This window comes from Sus scrofa, chromosome 15 (assembly GCF_054392235.1).
Source record: "Sus scrofa isolate SSC_HxYL_T2T_F1_AM1 chromosome 15, Sscrofa_HxYL_maternal_Yorkshire_Landrace_v2.0, whole genome shotgun sequence".
Lineage (NCBI taxonomy): Eukaryota > Metazoa > Chordata > Mammalia > Artiodactyla > Suidae > Sus > Sus scrofa.
The window spans coordinates 150,417,313-150,429,850 of NC_139397.1; the positions used below are offsets into that span (position 1 = coordinate 150,417,313).

General features: G+C 41.9%; 1 protein-coding gene across 3 annotated transcripts in view; it reads right to left on the reverse strand.

Moving 5' to 3' along the window:
• ASB18 (ankyrin repeat and SOCS box containing 18) overlaps positions 1-12,538 on the reverse strand; it is a 65,816-nt gene that overhangs the window by 28,878 nt on the left and 24,400 nt on the right. The gene's annotated exons all lie outside the window — the stretch shown is intronic.

Sequence of the window (12,538 nt, forward strand, 5' to 3'; positions counted from 1 at the left end):
TCCGGACTCTGCTAATTCTTTTCTCATTTTAATTACCTCGGAATTTTAAAAAGAGTCAAGGAGAGGCATCTGATAATAAATAGGGCGCGGCTGGCATGCAGGCTCCCAACGTGAAGAGAGTAACTTTACTGGAACTTTTCTTTTTGGGAAAATCTCTTCAAAAGACACCTAGATTAAAGCTCCGATAACCCTTTTTGTGTGTTGAATTCTGAATGCTGAAGCTTGCTGGTTGGAAGGAAGCACAGATAATTTTTTTTTTTTTTAATCCCAGGAACTCAGAGACTCAAAGGTTTTAAAGTCCTGCACCCATGGTGAATTGCTGACTAAAAGGGGTTGGAGCAGAGCTGGGTCCCTAGGTGTGGAGACCACTGCCATCAAGAGTAAGGAAATGAAATGGCTCCGTATGTAGGTCAATGACCCCCCTCTCTACTGAAAGGCAAAAAAATTAAGGATGACCTAAAATCTACTATGTATAAAAAGATTCTGGAGAAAGTAGCTCTTTCCTGTCAAAGTGATAATGTTTATACTATCAGAAGCTAGACCTCCTCGGAGTCTAACTTTAGGGCGACTCTTCAGAGCTGAAAAGCCATAATCTAAACCTCAGGCCCTTTCTGACATCTGCTAACTTTTATCCTTCAAGGTAGTTGGCTGTGTTATTGTAGAGGTGTTCAATGGAAGCCACCAGCGTTTTCTATTAAATCGTTGATGTTGAAGGGATCCTAAGTCAGCTGGTGCATAGTTCTGTCTGAACTTCGGGTGTATTCATCACTTATCTTAAACTTTTCCCCAATAACCTGGATTTAAATAAGTCAAGGCTGTCAAAGGAGATCACCAGGGAGAAAGACTCACGTGGAGACGCGTGGAGACAGAAGAGAAAATGAGAAGAAAAAGACGAAAGAGGAAGAGAAAGACAAAAGAGATGTTAGAAGCCCCATTTTCATACAAAGCCATTTTAAACGTCTTTATTAAACAATGCGCTGGATGTGAGTGATTTCTGAAAAACCAGCTGAAGCCAGGAAATTAATTTCTATCACACAGTGTATAAGCTGAGTAGCTCAAATGGTCTGCAGATGCCTCAGCTCCTTAGGATAACCAAACGTAAGCTTGTTGGCTTGTCGTAAGGGCTGTTGGCAGGATTCACAATAATTTGAGTTCTGAGTAGGTGGTACATTCTCATTTCTAAGTAAAAAGCAATATTTTTATATTACTGTAAGGCGGAAGGTTGGAGCCCAAGGTATGAAGCAAATTGGGTTTTTAAAGCCCTTTCTATTTTAGAATTATTTTAGACTTAAAAAAGAGTTGCAAAGATAGTGCAGAGAGATCCCAAATGCCCTTTACCCAGCTTCCTCTAAAGTTCACATCTCGGAGTTCCTGTCGTGGCACAGTGGTTAATGAATCCGACTAGGAATCATGAGGTTGCGGGTTCGATCCCTGGCCTTGCTCAGTGGGTTAAGGATCCAGCGTTGCCATGAGCTGTGGTCGCAGACACGGCTCCGATCCAGCATTGCTGTGGCTCTGTCATAGGCCGGCAGCACCATCTCCAGTTAGATCCCTAGCCTGGGAACCTCCATATGCCTCGGGTGTGGCCCTAGAAAAGGCAGACAGACAAAAAAAAAAAAAAAAAGAAAGTTCACATCTCATATTATTATGGTACTTTTGTCAACATTAAGACGTTAACATCATGGAGTTCCCGTTGTGGCTCAGTGGAAACGAATCTGACTAGCATCCGTGAGGATACAGGTTTGATCCCCGGCCTCACTCAGTGGGTTAAGGATCCGGCGTTGCTGTCAGCTGTGATGTGGGTCGCAGGCGCAGCTCAGATCCTCTGTTGCTCTGTCTGTGGTGTAGGTTGGCAGCTGCAACTGCGATTTGACCCCTAGCCTGGGAACCTCCATATGCCTCGGGTGTGGCCCTAAAAAACAAAACCCCCCCCCAAAAAAAAGAAAGAAAAGAAAAAGAAATTAACATCAGTCGAGTGCTCTTTAGGGACCTCCAGATCATCTGGATTTCATCACTTTTCCCACCAATGTCCATGTTCCATTCCAGGGTCCAATCCAGGATTCTCTGCTGGATTTAGAGAACCTAAGTTTGAACGAGGGAAAAGTAAATACAGAGCTGCCTTTTTGGGGGGTGGGAGGCATGGTGTGCCCCTCAACATGGAATAGCATCAAATGGGTATTTTCCACAGGAACAGGCAATAGTTGAGAGTATGCTCTTCAATAGGGATATTACTGGAAATAAGTCATAGCTGACCAACAAATATGGAGATAAACCAAAGAAACAACAAACCTCATATTAATTAAAAATAGTGAACTCTTGTTTCAACTCCCGTAAAACAGACACAGTGATGATCTAAAAGGCCTCAGCAATTGCAGTCAGCATCTACATCATTCTTAACTATATGCCAGGTGCTCTTCCAAACATTTTTCCTACATTAGCTAATTTAATTCTCATAACCACCCTTTTGTTAGCTCAAATAGTATCCCTATTTTACAGATGAGAACACTGAAATAACTTTCCTCAGCTTGCACAGCTAGTAAGTGTTAGACCTGGGGTTCAACCTAGCCTTCGAATGTAGCAAAATATGTACCTGTAACATGTAAAATGGCAGGGTGTAAAAATATCAAAACTGAGTGCATTCAATATAAAATTGCACAATAATTTTGCTAGGTTTTTAATATTTAGAGAGACTTTTGCTTTGAATTGGTTGGCTTATGTCCTTTAATAAAGCTGGTGCTTCTTTCTCTTCTAGAAAAGTGCCAGTAGGAATCCATCAGCCCATACCCTAACTTCCAGGCACACAGATACTCTACCTATTCCTGGCCTGCTCTTGGCACACTACTGTATCATTAGCATCCTCTCCCTTGAAACCGAAAGCATCTTGAGGGAATAAACTATGTGTCCTGCAGCACAGCCCCAGCACCTCATAGAATTCAACAACTGGCGAAGGAATGCTTGTAGGAATGGAGTTATCACTGGATGAACTTGGAGCTGTACTTTTCAAAAATAGATGGGATTTCTGTCGTTTTGTCAACAGGTGGCAACTTTATACACCAGCAAATAATCTACCAAATGACTCAAAGACAGAAATTGTAAATTAAAATGAGGAAGAAGTTAATCCCATGTTGAGTAACTAAAAAGAACCTCTCTGTAGAAAGCAGAGAATGCCTGCAGCTGAGGGCAGAAGTGGGTCATAAGATTTGAGCTCCCTGCCCAATGTGATTTGCAAGCACTGAATTTCTTGACTTCTTTAAGGGTTTCTGGGATCCCAGACTGGGGCTCAGTGAAGGCAACCCAGGCAGAGCCCAGTGGACCTTGAGTTGGGGAGTTGGAGCTGGGTGTCCGGGGACACCAAGGCAGCTAGAGTTTGCAGGGCAGAGTACTTGTGGGGGAGGACTTCCCAGAGAAATAACTTTGCAGAGAACCCCCTTGAGTGTTCAGGTGAGTGGGGGTGTATGAGGAAAGTGCCTAATGCTGGGGGAATAACCACTTGAAAGGCTTAGAGGAAACCTGACCACAGTGTGCAGGTTCAGGAATACTGCTGGGTCTCAGCAACAGAGTGAGTGCAAAACCTCATAAATAACAGGGCATGGATTAGAGCACTAAGAGGAGTGTTGTCCCGGTAGTGGGAAAAATTAACTTTAGGCTAAATACTGCTCTAATCCTGCCTAACACAGCTTAAAAGCAAGACTCAAAAGGATCAAACTATTTCCAACTAACTTAAAATCCCAAAGCAGAGAGTAAGAATATGGGTAGATAACAAAAGTATCCAGCACCAAATGAAGTAAATGAAGAGAAAAATCCCAATAAATTAAAACTTGCTCAGGGAGTTCTCACTGTGGCACAGCAGAAACAAATCCAGCTAGCATCTGTGAGGATGGGGGTTCAACGCCTGACCTCATCCCATGGGTTGGGGATCTGGTGTTGCTGTGAGCTGTGGTGTAGGTTGCAGATGTGGCTCAGATCCTGTGTTGCTGTGGCTGTGGCTGTGGCGTAGGCTGGCAGCTATAGCTCTGATTTGACCCCTAGCCTGGGAACTTCCATGTGCTGCAGGTGCAGCTCTAAAAAGCAAAAACAAGAACGAAAACAAAAACCAAAAAAACCGAAAAGCAAAACACAAAAAACTTGCTCAGATGACAGAACTGGTAGACTGGAACATTAAAATAGTCATTATAACTGTATTTCCTACTTTGAGAAGTTGGAGGAAAGATCGAACATATTAAATAAGAACATGAAAGATACAAAAAAAAAAGACCTAAAATTGGACTTCTAAAGTTGAAAACTATATTGTCTGAGATGAAAAATGCTGCAGATGATATTAGTGGCAAATCAGGTATTTCAGAACAAAATATAAATCAAGTACAGAAGGAAAAAAAGTACAAAAAGGAGTAGAGCATCAGCGAACTGTGGAACAACCTCAGGTGGTGAAACTTACATGCAGGTGGAGTCTCTAAGGCAGAAGTGGGGACTGTATAGGAAAAATATGTGAAGAAATATTTACCAACAATCTTCAAAATTTGATGAAAAGTATAAGCCTACAGATCCAAGAAACTCAATGAATCTTAAAGCTAAGAAACAAGAAAACTTCATCAAAGCACATCATAATCAAATTGCTCAAAACCAGTGATAAGGAAGAAATATTAAAGCCAGAAAAAAGCACATTATATACAAAAAAAATATAAGGAAGACAGAAGATTTCTCATTAAAATGCAAGTTAGAAGACAGTGGAGCCATGAGTCTAAGACACTGAAAGGAAAAAAGAACCTGTCAACCCAGAATCCCCTACCCAGCAAAAATACCTTTCAAACACTCAGACGAAATAAAGATTTTTTTTCCACCCTACAGTCACTGAAAGGATTCATCACCAGAAGAACCTCACTATAAGAAATATTAAAGAAAGTCCTCCAAGCAGAAGGATGATGACACCAGGTGGACTCTTAAATCTACACAGAGGAATGAAGGGAACTAGAAATAGGAACTGCATGGATAAACATAATTTTTTTCCTATTATTTCAATATATCTAAAAGATTATTCACTATTTGAACAAAAATAGTAAAAATTTACTAGGGGACTTATACACAGAAGTAAAATATATAATACCAACAGCACAAAGGCCAGGAGGTGAGAAATGGAATTATACGGTCAAATAGTTTTTAGATTATACATGAAGTAGTATTACTTGAAGGAAGACTGTGACAAAGTAAAGATGTGTATTATAAACCCTAAAGCAACTACTAAAATAATGCAACAGAAAATTATACATAATAAGCCAAAAAAGGAGATAAAATGGAATCCTGAAAAAATAATACAGAATAGGGTAGGAAAAGAAGAAAAGGGAACAAAGAATGGATGAGAAAAAAAGAAAAGATAGCAAGATGTCTGATTTGAACCTAACCATATCAAAGTCCCATTAAATGTAAATGATCTAAACACTCGATTGAAATGTGGAAACTGCTAGACTGGATAAAAATGGACTCAGTTATAATCTGCCCACAAGAAACCTGCTTTAAAAATAAAGATGCAAACTGAGGATGGCCTCGATCAATAGTCACCAAGGAACTGAGACTCTCAGTCCAACAGTCCTGAAGGACCTGAATTCTGCCTTTAACGATATGAACTTGGCAGCACATTCTTTCCTGGTTGACCCATTAGATGAGATCCTAGCCCCTGGTGTTTTTTAAAATTTTCTTTTGTTTTGTTTTTGTCTTTTTAGGGATGCATCCACTGCATACAGAGGTTCCCAGGCTAGGGGTCAAATTGGAGCTGTAACCACTGGCCTATACCACAGCCATAGCAATACCAGATCTGAGCTGTGTCTGAGACCTATACCACAGTTCATGGCAATGCCCAATCCTTAACCCATTGAGCAAGGCCAGGCATTGAACCTGTGTCCTTATGGATACTAGTCAGATTCGTTTCTGCTGAGCCACAATGGGAACTCCCCCGTACCTAGTCCTTGTTGACATGTTGAGTGCAATCTTGTGAGAGACTCTGAAGCAGAGGACCCAATAACGTCAAACCCAAACTCTACCCACAGAAGCCAGGGGATAACACATGTACGTTGTAGTAAGTCTCCAGATTTGTGGTAATTTGTTACACAGCGATAGATAACTAATGCAGATGGAAAAGGCATACTACGTAACACTGATCAAAAGAAATCTGTATTAATATCAGACTAGATATTTAAATATCAAAGTAGACTTTAGAGCAAAGAATATTACCAGAGAGAAGGACTATCTTTTAATAATGATGTCAGTTCTTCAAGAGGACATAACAATACTAAATATTTATGTAACTAATTATAAAGCTTGAAAATATTTGAAGCAAAACTGATAGAACTACAAAGAGAAATAGAGAAAATTATGATTATAGTAGAAGGTTTCAACAGCCCTCTTTCAATAACCTGTAAAAACAAGTAGGCAGAAAATCAGTAAGGATATAGAAACTTTCAAAACACTATTAGGCAACTCGACTTAATTGACATTTATAAAACATGCCACTCAAAAACCACAGACTACACATTCTTTTTTAGTGCACATGGAAATTTTTATCAACATAGAATATATTTTGGATCATAAAACAAGACTCAATAAAATAAAAGGGAGTTCCCGTCGTGGCGCAGTGGTTAACGAATCCGACCAGGAACCATGAGGTTGCGGGTTCGGTCCCTGCCCTTGCTCAGTGGGTTAACGATCCGGCGTTACCGTGAGCTGTGGTGTAGGTTGCAGCCTCGGCTCGGATCCTGCGTTGCTGTGGCTCTGGCGTAGGCCGGTGGCTACAGCTCCGATTCGACCCCTAGCCTGGGAACCTCCATATGCCGCGGGAGCGGCCCAAGAAATAGCAACAACAACAACAACAACAACAACAACAACAACAACAACAATAACAACAAAAGACAAAAGACAAAAAAAAAAAATAAAATAAAAGGAGTAAAGCAATAAGTCCTCTAACTATAATGGAATTAAGTTATAAATAAGTAATAAAAAGACAGTTGGATGATACCCAAATATTTGGAAACTAAATATTCTACTTTTATATAACCCGTGGCTCAAAGAAAAAAATCAAAAAGAAAAAATTAAAAGGGAAATTAGAAAGTATTTTAAACTGATTGAAAGTGAAATTTTAACATATTAAAATTTGTGGGAATCAGCTAACATAGTACACGGGGGACAGGTGAGCACTAAAACCTATTTTAGAAAATAAAAATATCAAATCAAAGAGATTAGCTTCCATCTTATGAAACAGACAAAGAAGAACAAATGAAACTCAATGTAATGAGACAAAGGAGGACAATAAAGATCGTCTCAGAAACCGATGCAAACTAAAACAGCAAAACAAAAAAACAAAAAAGCAAAACAAGACTGATCAGGGAAAAAACAGAATAAAAGACACAAATTCCAGTATCATGAATGCGAGTGATGATTCTAGAGATTCTGCAGCTATTAAAAAACAGTAACAGGGAACAACTTTATGCCAATAACTCCAACAACTTAGAGGAAAGAGAGAAGCCACTTGAAAGATACAAGCTGTCAAAGCTTGCTCAAAAAGAAAGAAAATCCTGAATAGCACTAGAGCCATTAACGAAATTGAATTCATCGTTGAAAACCTTTTCTTTGAGAAAACTACAGGCCAAGAGAGCTTCACTGATGAATTCTGCCAAACATTTAATGGAGAAATAACAACAATTTTACACAAGCTCTTCCAGAAAATAGACGAGGAGGACTCACTTTCCAACTCATTTTTGAGGCCAGTATTATTAAGCTATTAAAAGTAGACAAAAGCATTACCTGAAAAAACTATAGATCGGTACCTTTCATGAACAAAGATGCCAATATTTGTTAAAAATTTCAGGAAATCAGACGCATCAATTTATAAATTGTGGTTTATATCAAGAATGCAAGGTTGGTTTAATGTTTGAAAATCAATGTAAATAATTATATTGACCAAAAATACACCATTGAGCAACTCAATATATGCAGAAAAAGCATTTGAGAAAACTCAATATTCGTTTATAGTAAAAACGCTCAGCAAACGAGGGCTGGAAGGGTGCTCTCTCAATCTGAAAAAGGTCATTTACAAAATACCTACATCAAATAGCATACTTAATGGGGAAAGATTTAATTCCTCTAAGATTAGAAATAAGGAAAGTTACTTGCTTTCATTACTTCTATTCACCATTGCAGGGGAGTTTCTAGCTAGTGTAATAAAGCAAGAAAAAGTAATACAAGGCATCCAGATTGCAAAAGAAGTAAAACTGTGTTTATTCACAGATGACATGACATGATTGTCTACACAAAAATATTATGGAATTTATGATAGAACAATTAGTTCTATACTAGAACAATTAGTGAATTTGGCAAGGTTGCGGGTCTCAAGTCAATGTGCAAAAATAAAGTCTTGTCAATTTTACACAGTAGTTACTACAACAGAAATTTAAATAAAAATACTGCTTACAAAAGCATCAAAACCATGAAATAGCTAGGGATAAATATGACAAAATATGTACAAGCCTTGTACACTGAAAACTATAAAACGTAGCTGAAAGAAATTAAAGGTCTAAATAATTGGCAAGATTTATTGTGTTCATGGGTTGGAAGATTCAATATTTTTATGTCAAGTCTCCCCAAATTGATTTATAGATTCGCATTAACCTCAGTCAAAACCCAGCAGCCCTTTTTGCAGAAATTGACAAATCGATTGTAAAATTTATATGGGAAGGCAAAGAAGCCAGAATAGCCAAAACAACTTTGAAAAAGAAGAGTGAAGCTCGAGAACTTCTGCCACCTGACTTTATGATTTCTCACAGAGCTGCAGTATTCAATATCCTGTCGCACTGGTGTCAAAAGAGACAAATAGGTGTTCCTGCCATGGCGCCGGGGGCTAAGAATCTGCAGTGGCTTGGGTTTGATCCCTGGCCTAGGCACGTCCAGATGCTACAGGTGAGGCCAAAAAAAAAAAAAAAAAAAAAAAAAAAAAAAAAAGACAAATAGAGCAAATGTAATTGAGGTAGAGAGGAACGGCTCTGCCACGGAGCCCTGGGGACCTTGCATGTATCTGCACAAGCCACACAAACAAAATTTGAGCCACTGCTGATGGTTCTTGGCAGAGCACCCTGCAACCCTCCGGAACATAAGGAGCTGCTACAAGACCATTGTCCACCCCCAACTGCTCCCCAACCCCCCACCCCATGTCCCCTGGGAGGCTGTCCTGAGATGCTCCTCATTACCCCTGGGTTCTGATGAGGTTTGGGACTCCCTGCCTTGCCTGCCTCAGGACAGGACTGCAGACTATAGAACCGCTCACCTGAAATCTGGATTCAGGAGCTCAGCAACAGGGCTTCCTAACTCACATGCTATCAGCTGGCCCTTTTGTTTGGATATTGGCCTTTGTGGTGTGTGGGATAAGAACTATGTGGAATTGGAATTCCTGTCATGACTCAGTGGTTAGTGAACCCAACTAGCATCCATGAGGACGCGGGTTCAATCCCTGACCTCGTTCAGTGGGTTAAGGATCTGGCGTTGCCAAGAGCTGTGGTGGAGGTGGTAGACTTGGCTTGGATCCCATGTTTCTGTGGCTCTGGCATAGGCTGGAGGCTACAGCTCTGACTGGACCCCTAGCCTGGGAACCTCCATATGCCAAGGGCTCGGCCCTAAAAGGACAAAAAGACACCCCCCCCAAAAAAAAAGCCCTATGTGGAATTGGACCCTCTGGCCAGTCTTCTTTTATGAGTGTTTATCTGTGTTAAAAGGTCTGAGTGGACGAGGGGCTCCTTGGGTCTTCACCAGTTGAATAGGTCAAATCTTTCCCGTCTTGTGTGTACTTGGCAAGAGAGCCAGGAATAAACCCCTGTATGTAGTCAGTTGATTTTCAACAAAAGTGCAAAGGCAAATCCGTGAAGAAAGGAAAGGCTCTTTGACAAGTGGTGCTGGAACTACTGGATAGCCCCATGCAGAGGAAAAAATCCATAGCTTGCACCATATTTAGCTGTTAACTCAAAATGGGTCATAGACTTAAATGTAACATATAAAATTATTAATTTTTTTTATCTTTTGTCTTTTTAGGGGCACACCCACGGCATATGGAGGTTCTCAGGCTAGGGGTCTAATTGGAGCTGTTGCCGCCGGCCTAGGCCACAGCCACAGCAACGCGGGATCCAAGCCGAGTCTGCAACCTACACCACAGCTCACGGCAATGCCGGATCCTTAACTCACTGAGCGAGGCCAGGGATTGAACCCACAACCTCATGGTTCCTAGTCAGATTCGTTTCCACTGCTCCAAGATGGGAACTCCAAAATTATTAAATTTTAAAAGAGGAAAACATAGGAGGGAATGTTTGTGGCCACGGTTGGGCAAAGTTTTTTTTTTTTTTTTTTTTTTTTTTTTTTTTAGGTAAAATAACCCAACACAATCCCTAAAAGAAAAAAACTGATCAGCTGGACTCCACCAAAAGCAAGAACATCTATTCTCCAAAAGACACTTTTAAGGAAAGAAAATATAACCCAGAGACTGGGAGATAATATTTATAAGTCACATGCCTGACAAGGGACTTGTATCCAGAATATATAAATTCCCAACTTTAAGAAGAAAACAAACCACCCAATTTTTAGAATGGGCAATAAGGAGTTCCTATTGTGGCTTGGCAGGTTAAGAACCCAACATATTAAAAAATAAAAATAAATAAAAAGAACCCGACATAGCGTCCTTGAGGATTGGGTTCGATTCCTGGCTTTGCTTAGTGGGTTAAAAATCCAGCGTTGCCACAAACTGGCATAGGTCACAGACTCAGCTCAGATCCTGTGTTGCTCTGGCTGGGGTGCAGGCTGGCCTCTGTAGCTGTGATTTGACCCCTAGCTCGGGAACTTCCATATGCTGCAGGTGCGGCTTTACAAAGAAAAAAGAAGGCTATAAGAACAATAAAAAATAAAATGGACACAGATTTGAATAGGCACTTCACCAAAGAAGAGAAATGGATGGCAAATAAGCACCTGAAAAGACACCCAGCATCACTTGTCACTAGGGAAATGCAAATCAAAAGCAGAATGGAATTCTGGTAAATACCTCTAGAATGTCCACAGTCAAAGAATGACCATACCAAGGACTGGTGAGGACGGGAAGCGACCAGGACACTCATGCGTTGCTGGTGGGAATGTAAAATGTTATATCCAATTTGGAAGGGAGCTTGGTTGCTTCCTAAAAGATTATCTTTTAAATATATCAGGTGACCCAGCCATTCCAATCCTAGATACTAATGTAGGAGAAACAAAAGCACAAACCCGGATGAAGGCTGGTGCACAACCGTTCACAGCTTTGTAATAGCTCCAAGCCTGAAACAATCAAACGTCTTTCAACATAGCAATGGATAGACCCATTGTGGTTTATTCACACCGTGGAATACCACTCAGCAATGAAAAGGAGTGAATTATGTATACACACAACAGCCTGATGAATCTCAAAGTAATATTGTCGGTTGAAAGAAACCAGGTGGAAAAAGACTGCATTCCGCTTACATAGAATTCGAGCAAATTCAGACTAAGCTGCAGTGACAAAAAGCAGATCGGTGGGATAATGGAGGAGGGGAGGGAGGGATTACAATGGGGCAAGGGAACCTTTGGCTCGTGGGCGGTGGGTTCACCGCCTAGCCCATGGGGCGGTTTCATCAGTGCATTCCTGCGACAGCACATATCAGATTGTGTACTTGCAAACAGGCGCAGCTTGCTATATGCAATTGTAACACAGTTAAGCTGTTTTAAAAATTATCTTGTGAGAACGTTGTGTCTTTCAGTCACTTTCAAGACTCCAGGTGGTCCGCGTGCCTCTCTGACGCCGACTCCGAACACAGGCGACATCAGGGGGTGGTGCCCACCCTCCCCTGGCCTTGATCCCTAAGAGCCCAGCAGGCCCGCCTGCCTGCACTTAACAGGGTGATTTTATCTAATCTTCATCCTGGAGACCGAAGGCCAAGACATTTCATCCCAAGAACAGGGACTAGAACATTCTGACTAAAAGAAATGCCAAGACGACACAGCGCCAGCTGAGAACCCCGAACATAAATCCCCTGCGATGGTGGCCCCCACGGCCTCTCCCGGGACCTGCTGGACCCCGAGGGGACAGACACTCTGCAAGGACAGCGTCGGGGGCAGCCTCGGCACCTGGGCACCGGGGCCGGTGTGGGCCCGCACATGCGGGCACAGCTCGGCTGGCTTGTGGGACTCCGAAGCCCCGCCCGAGGAGCTAACCATTTATGTCACACTGTGACAATTATTCTGCATAAAATTATCATTAAAAACCCTAATTTTTCAGCCTCCAACCCCGCCAGTGGCCTTTTAGCATTCTCCCGCGCCGGCGTCTGCGGGCCGGTGATCACCGGCTCATTACCTCCGTGTGGCGCCTCCCCCCTCGCGCTCGCAATCAAGCGCTAATTAAACCCGCGCGGGGCCGGGGCTGGGGCCGAGGCCGGGGCGGGGGGCCGGGCGGAGCGGGCCCGGGGGCCGCCGCGGGGCTCCGACGGACGGCGACGGCCGTGGCGGCGGCCGAGGG